The sequence below is a fragment of the Paroedura picta genome, chromosome 11 (genome assembly GCF_049243985.1).
Source record: "Paroedura picta isolate Pp20150507F chromosome 11, Ppicta_v3.0, whole genome shotgun sequence".
Classification (NCBI taxonomy): Eukaryota; Metazoa; Chordata; class Lepidosauria; order Squamata; family Gekkonidae; genus Paroedura; species Paroedura picta.
Genome location: NC_135379.1, coordinates 66,010,225 through 66,016,224, shown reverse-complemented (window position 1 = coordinate 66,016,224; position 6,000 = coordinate 66,010,225). Strand labels below are relative to the sequence as shown.

Sequence of the window (6,000 nt, the reverse complement as noted above, 5' to 3'; positions counted from 1 at the left end):
GAGCCAAACATTGGCGTACCTCTTCACATATGCCCATCACACCCTATATTGTCACACTGCCTTGTATTTCAGATTAATTTTTGGCAACTGTTTGTCCACACCTTTTCGGCTCTGGCCCCAGTAAGGGGGAACGCTCTCCCTGGTGAGATCGGGGCCCCCTGGGACCTTCAGCCATTCCAGAGGGCCTGTAATGAACATCAAGAAAATGCTGCCCTTCCCCCACTTAAGAATTCCACCCACAAGACATCAACCTGCCCAACAGAAATTAGCCACGCCCAGAACATTTTCAGGAGGTGGTTTTAAGAAAGTAATTCAGTATCTTGGGAGACCCAGGTTCAAAATCTCACTTGTCCCATGGAAGGTTGTTGAATGACACAGCCTGAACTATCTCCCAGGATTGTTGTGAGGATAAAATGAAGAAAAAGAGTTGGTTTTTATACCCCACTTTTCACTGCCTGAAGGAGTCTCAAAGCATCTTAGAATCTTCCCTTCCTCTCCCCACCTTGTGGGGAGGTGAGGCTGAGAGAGCCCTGAGATTACTGCTCTGTGAGAGCCCAAGGCCAAGGTTGCTCAGCTGGCTGCATGTGGAGGAGTGGGGAATCAAGCCCGGATCACCAGATTAGAAGCTGCCACTCTTAGGCATTATACCGTACTGGAGGAGAAAGCTGCTTTGGGCCCCCATTGCAGAGAGAGGCGAGACCCCCAAGGAAGTGCAGGGTTGCTATGCAGAGGCAGGCAATGGCCAGCCATCTTTGTCCATCTCTTGCCTTGAAAGCCAGATGGGGTGGGTTGCCATACGTTGGCTTTTCTAACATGGCCAGATAGCAAAGATGAACAAACCTGAGGCAAATTAATAACCATGAAACAGAAGCTACAAGGAAACATCCCTACTGGCAGGAGCAATACTCCTCTTGTCAAAAACATGATTCCTTCTCTAAGACCAAAGTTTACAGCACCCTCTAGTGACTGAGCATGGGTTGAATTTTATAACACAACATTTTTTTAAAAGCTGTTAGCTGTCTCCACATATAAGTACACCAAGGTGCAGGGACCCCTTCGTCCAAACATAGAAGATGGTCTTCAGGACAGCGTATTTCCCCCAAATATACGCACTGCAAAACGCTCCCATTGTACACGTCTTTAGATGGACCATGTGGCAGAACTTAGGCAGTGTCCGCCGCCATGGAAAGAAGCATTTATTGTGCAGGTGGTTGTCTGCACCATGTTCTACATGCTGCCTCTCAGATCTGTAATCTCCCTCTCCTCCTAAGATATTAATGGATTCACCTTCACCTGTATGCAAAGAGCCCCTCCCATCATTACCTGTACAATTATAGTATACAACATATAAAGCTAATTCCATAGAGACAGCTGATGGAAAATGAGGGATTCGTTACTGGTGATGAAACACCCAAGGGGAACAGACAAAAACTACGCTTGGGAGCCTGTCTTTTAATAAAGAGAGAGTTTAGCTTAACACTGCGCTTGTTGCCACCTTGGGTGGTGTAATAAATGCTGACATGTTGGAATGGAGCATTTTGATCCCCATGCGATGAATTAGTGTCCATCTCTTTGTCAGTCTTGTGTTACAATGTAAAAGACATCTTCATACCTTTCCGTAAACCAATGCATCAGCCAGGTACAAGCGAGGAGCGCTTAGCATTTGACCTCCCATTCAGGCTCTTGTTCTCCGGCTTCCCCAGCTGCTTCTGCAAGGCAGCCATGCCTAAAACTGCTCTTCTTCTTCTTCTTCTTCTTCTTCTTCTTCTTCAGGGTTTCCCCCCCTGTAGCACACTGACTTTATGACCCATTCTAACTTCCAAGGAGGAGCCTCTTGTGGCGCAGAGTGGTAAGGCAGCCGCCTGAAAGCTTTGCCCATGAGGCTGGGAGTTCAATCCCAGCAGCCGGCTCAAGGTTGACTCAGCCTTCCATCCTTCCAAGGTCGGTAAAATGAGTACCCAGCTTGCTGGGGGGTAAACGGTCATGACTGGGGAAGGCACTGGCAAACCACCCCGTATTGAGTCTGCCATGAAAACGCTGGAGGGCGTCACCCCAAGGGTCAGACATGACTCGGTGCTTGCACAGGGGATACCTTTACCTTTACCTTTAACTTCCAAGGGGACATTGGCAGGCATTTCAACGACAGGCCCCAGCCCTGAAGGATTAATTAAACCAGGACTCTCTGTCTCTGTTTTCTGGGCTGGGCAATGTCCTTCACTGGGGTTTAATCTCCTTTTAATTAAAAGCTGATTTGCTTGCCTCTGTGATCTAAAAATATGAAGCTGTTTATATAAATAGCACAGGATTATTTTGCTGAATGGGAGTACCATGGATGCAGAAATGGTTAGCATGAGGTACTGAAGGACATTTATTCTAATACAATAAGCATAATTAGAACCAGAAATTCTATGCCTTTAATGTTTAAGATGCTGTTGGGAGAGAGGACTACAAAAAAGAGAAATAAGTGAGTTCTGCATGAAATCAAACCTGAACTCTTCCTAGATACTAAAACGACTAAACGGAGGTTCTGATGCTGTTCAACTTGCAAAGCAGCCATCTCGTCCACGGGAGCTGATCTCTGTCTCCTAGTCATGAGCTGTGATCCCAGGGGGTCCCAAGGGGAGGGTTGCCAATCTCCAGCTGGGGCCGGGGGGGACTCTGGACTCTCGCCCCCAGACTACAGGACTGAGGCCTCCTGGGGGCAAGGGGTGCTCGGGGGTGGAATTTCTGCCATGGGGCCCCAGTGAGGTCCTTGCCCTCCCCATCTCTACCCGCAAACCTCCAGGAGTTTGCCAACCGCTCATCCCACACCAGTGGCCAGGCCCGGCAACTACTTGAAGGCTGGCGTCCCTCGCAAACAAGCGAATAAACACGCGCTGCCCGTGATCATTCCGGGAGAGCTCCATCCCCCGCCTGGATGTTGGCGACCACAGCCGCGCCTCCTGTATCCCCCACCCCACCCCAGGCGTGGCAGTTGCGCACGCGCGTGTTGCGTCGGAGGCCGCGCAGGCGCATTGGGCGGCGGAGGGTGGCGGTCTGTCAGACGCTTCCGGCGACCGGCCGCCGGTCCAGGTAAGCCTCGGGAGGGGCCCCTGCGCCCGGGTCGCCCCCCCCCCCCGCCGCGCCGCCTCAGTTTAGGGCTGGGGGGTCTGATTCTCGGGGCGGTCCCCTGAGGCGGGGGTCTTCGGAGCACTGCCGGTGGCGGATCCCGGTAGCGGTTGAGGCGGCGGTTGGGGTTCGAATCCCGCCGGGCCACCACGTGACTCTGGCTGCGTTCTTCCCTCCCCCCCCCCGCTCGATCCGGCCTTCTGCAGGGGCTGGACTAAATGACCCTGGGGGGCCCATTCCGCCGGTGACCAAGGAGACGCTGGAGGCCGCCTGTTCGTAGCCGTCCCCGCCTTGGCGGAAGGGGTGGGAGCATGGCTGCCAACCTCCCGGTGGCACCTGGAGCCTCCCACTATTGTCATGGGTCTCCAGACGGCCTGGAGGAGGGCTTGATGGAGTCCTGCCCTGCTGAGGAAGCCCGCAAAATCCCCGGGCTCCAGCCCCCAAATCTCCAGGTGTGCCCTGGCAACCCCAGGTGGAGTGAAAGCGAGGCTGGGCGATCCCTGGGTGCCAAGCCCTTGTTTCTCAGTTTTGGGGACCGGCCAATGGACCAGATTCTTCAGGTTAACGCCCAGGTTTTGTGGCACAAGAACTCTCAGGGAAGACTCCACAACACAGGCACATTCCGCTTCTTCCGCTGGATCCCGTCAATGTTCCAGGCAGGAGTCCCGGAATACCCAAATATTCTTTCTAAGAATCACAGGATCTGCAAGTACAAACCCCATCTCACCTCCCCCCCCCCCCCCAAAAAAAAAGAAAGATGTGGGATGGGGACTATGGAATCAGATGTGAGGGATCAGATCTGCGATCCAGTGAAAAAGCTGTCGTGTTCCACTACATGTGAAAACTAGCAGAGGAAGCATTGGAACACTTTGTAAGACTTGATGTACCACCAGGATCTCACCAACTCTGGCTGTTCCCAAATCCTTGGAAAAACTCATATTGCGTATGGATGTGCCCAAGTCATAAAATGACTTCCTGTACACTGTTCATAATGTTACTTGAATGGAGCAAAGATATTCTCCAACCTTGGCCTTAGTGCTAGATATCACTAAGAAGAAACTTCACCTACAATGTAGATTTTGTGACCGCACTTTCCAGTCTTTGTTGCTACAAATAGATTCGTTTTGGCAACTTTTGGGCTGCTGAAAGTTTACAAACAGTCTGAGAAAAACTTGTCTGGACTAGATGGGATGCTCAACCTCAGTGAAGACATTCTTGTGGTTGGGACTTCTCAAAAGGAACATAATGAGATGGTTGACACTGTCCTACTCAGATCAAGATGTGTTAGTCTTTGTCGTGGTAGAAAAGATCAAGAGTCCATTAGCATCTAATGACTAACAAAACTTGTGGCAGGGGGTGAGTTTTCACAAATACTTCCTCAGAAGTGAGAAGTCACTCCCAAAAGCTCCTACCCCACTACAAGTTTTGAGTCTTGAAGGTGCTCCTGGACTCTTGCTCTTTTCCACCATCCTCCTCAGGTTGTTGGCGACCGTGCTGCCACGCATTCAATACTGAGCAATGTGAATCCAGCAAATGGGATTTTTAAAAGATGCTTTTTCTGCCAGCAGTTTCTTCTTATACAAAAAGTGGAAGCCATTCAGGAAGTCTCAAATACTTACAACCTTACTTGATCTTTCCACGTACCCCTGGGTGTTTTCTTCCCAAACCTGTAACTATTATTCATCCTGTGTGAGAACTCGAGAATAAAGCGTGAGAAAAAAAGTAGAAAAAGCAAGAATAAAGCGTGAGAAAAAGAAATTTCTCTACAATAATACTATAGCATATTTTTATTTCCAAAGGTAGGAAGTGGGTTAAGCTGAGAGCGGGAGTGACTGGCCCAGGGTACTTTCATCATGGAATGAGGAACCCAGGATGCCAGGTCAACACTCTAATTGCAACACAAGGGAGTCTTTTTCTTTTTATGTATTTCATACATTTCCTGAGGGGTGTTATTTCCCCTAAATTTCTCAGTGTTTTCATCAGAAAGAAATCCTCAGACATTTTGGATGAGTGAAACCTCATCTGAGAGTTTTCACTAATTAAAAAAAAAAGGGGGGGGGGGAGACACAGGAGCTGTTTTTCAGCCCTCCCTGGAATTTCTTATTTTTTTTTGGTCTTCACATCTCCACCTATGTGGGCATGATTTTTGTATTATTACTTTTCAGCTGTCATTGCAACATCTCAGAATCCTGATTCTCTGTCTAGAATAGAGGTGGAGTGATCCAACATGAGAAAAAGAGTGTGTGCGTTTTTAAAAAGTCCTTCCTACAAAATAGAATGAGCTTTGAGCATTTTCATTGTCCTCAGAACAAGGAGAGAAAAAAAGTAGGGAGAGGAGGAAATTTGCCCAGTCATGCACTCAAGGGACTATAATATTCTAGAGATGAGACCAGGGGCTAGGCATTTCCCAATTATCTCTTCCTACCCCCCAAGTTTTGAATAATTTTGAATTATCTTGTTTTGAATAATCCTGTCCACCAGTTTATCTGGATTGGATGTTAACCTCCTGGGTATTGTTACCAGTGTCACTTCTCGAACCAGCACTGACCAGTGGCCTTGGTTGCTACTGTTGAGGGGCCAAAGCAGGCTGAGCTGTGTTGCTGATTTCTTGCTATGGTGTTGACCCAGAAACCTCAAAGTGCAATCTTAAGAAAAGTTACTCCATCCTAAGCCCCTTGATTTCCAAGAGCAGAGCCTTGCCTGTCGTACTTGTGCAACTTTCATCCTCCCATTCCCTTCCAGAAGCTGCAAATCCAGGCTGCCAGACTATTGTAGGAGTCGTCTGGAAAGACCCAGACAATGTAGTGATCGCGCTTTCTGTTAGGATGTTGCAAAAGTGAACAATCAATGCACACTTATAGAATGAAACAGTTAAACGTTGCTATTGAGCTT

At 48.9% G+C, this 6,000-nt stretch overlaps 1 protein-coding gene across 1 annotated transcript in view; it reads left to right on the top strand.

The window, feature by feature from the left end:
* Positions 1–2,972: 2,972 nt before the first annotated feature.
* Positions 2,973–6,000, top strand: part of EXOC3 (exocyst complex component 3) — a 33,853-nt gene continuing 30,825 nt past the window's right edge. Inside the window, exon 1 of the mRNA XM_077304627.1 lies at positions 2,973–3,072. The gene's annotated coding sequence lies outside the window, so the exon portion shown is untranslated. The remainder of the gene's footprint in view (positions 3,073–6,000) is intronic.